Source organism: Nannospalax galili, unplaced genomic scaffold (assembly GCF_000622305.1).
Source record: "Nannospalax galili isolate Female #2095 unplaced genomic scaffold, S.galili_v1.0 scaffold242, whole genome shotgun sequence".
In the NCBI taxonomy this organism is placed as follows: domain Eukaryota; kingdom Metazoa; phylum Chordata; class Mammalia; order Rodentia; family Spalacidae; genus Nannospalax; species Nannospalax galili.
The window spans coordinates 3,078,876-3,080,101 of record NW_008348081.1 but is presented as its reverse complement, the minus strand read 5'-3'; positions in this window follow the sequence as shown (position 1 = coordinate 3,080,101).

Below are 1,226 nucleotides of genomic sequence, written 5' to 3'. Positions count from 1 at the left end.
GAAAGTTCTTTTTGTAGTATATGAAGATTAATTCAGGGACCCACAACTGGGAAGTGTGCAAAGAACTAAAGATTCTGGCATGCTTGGCTCTAAGTATATATATTAAGTATATATATTATATATAATATATATATCAAGCTCTCATCCACCAAGGGTCAGAGAACATCTCTGGAAAGGAGGCAGAAATGTTATAAGAACCAAGGGTAGTGGATGCCTGCACAAAATTGTTTTCTGGATATGATAGCACAGTTGCATATATGAACTCACAGAGGGAATGACTACATGCACAAGACCTGCAGAATATTAAGCCAGCCGTAATTCCAGTATGAATGGGGAGAAGGATCATAGAGTCCCTCTCCCCAACTAAAGAGCTACTGGCAATGAATGACTGCTTGTAGAGGGAGAAGCATTTTTCTTCAGGGATGCGGTTCTGAGAGATTACCCATGCTCCAGTAGATTATCTTAGGTCTCTGGTGCCCATTCTAAAGGGATTTGTTTTTGTGGTCATCACCTTGCTTAGCAGTATTGCAGTTCAGTAACTGTTTATACTGTTCCCAATCCTGTATTAGTTACTTGTCTATTGTGAATAAACACCATGAGCAAGGCAACTTACAGAAGACAAAGTTCTATTTGGCTTATGGTACCAGAGGGATGAGAGACCATCATGGTTGGGTAGACAGGGTAGTAGGTGGCAGGAGGCAGTCATAGCAGAAAACTGAGTGCTCACATCTTCAAGCAGGAACAGGAAGCCAAGCAAGGCAGACTGGAAGTGAGCATGCTATATGTTTTCCAAGTCCACCTCAGTGCCATTTTTCCACCAGCATGACCACACCATTTAAGATTCCATGATTTTTTTCAAACAGCACCATGAACTGGGGGCCAAGTGTTCAGATACTTGGAGTCTATGGGAGTCACTGTCATTCTTACCATCACAAATCATAAACATTTTTTAGGACTCAGAGTAGGTGTAATAATTTATTAAACACATAACAGAGTCAGAGATTGTGCTAAAATTTTAAATATGTTGTCTTAATTCAACTGCATGAAAACCCATGGCATAGCCCATTTCGTCTTCAAATTACAGATGAGAACATCAATATTCAGGGAATTTGAATAGTTTGTCACAAATTGCATAGTTAGACATTTGTAGTCCTGTTTTTACATGCATTTTTCCTTTCTTACTGAATTTTTGGAAATATGACAAAATATATTTTGATACTATTTAG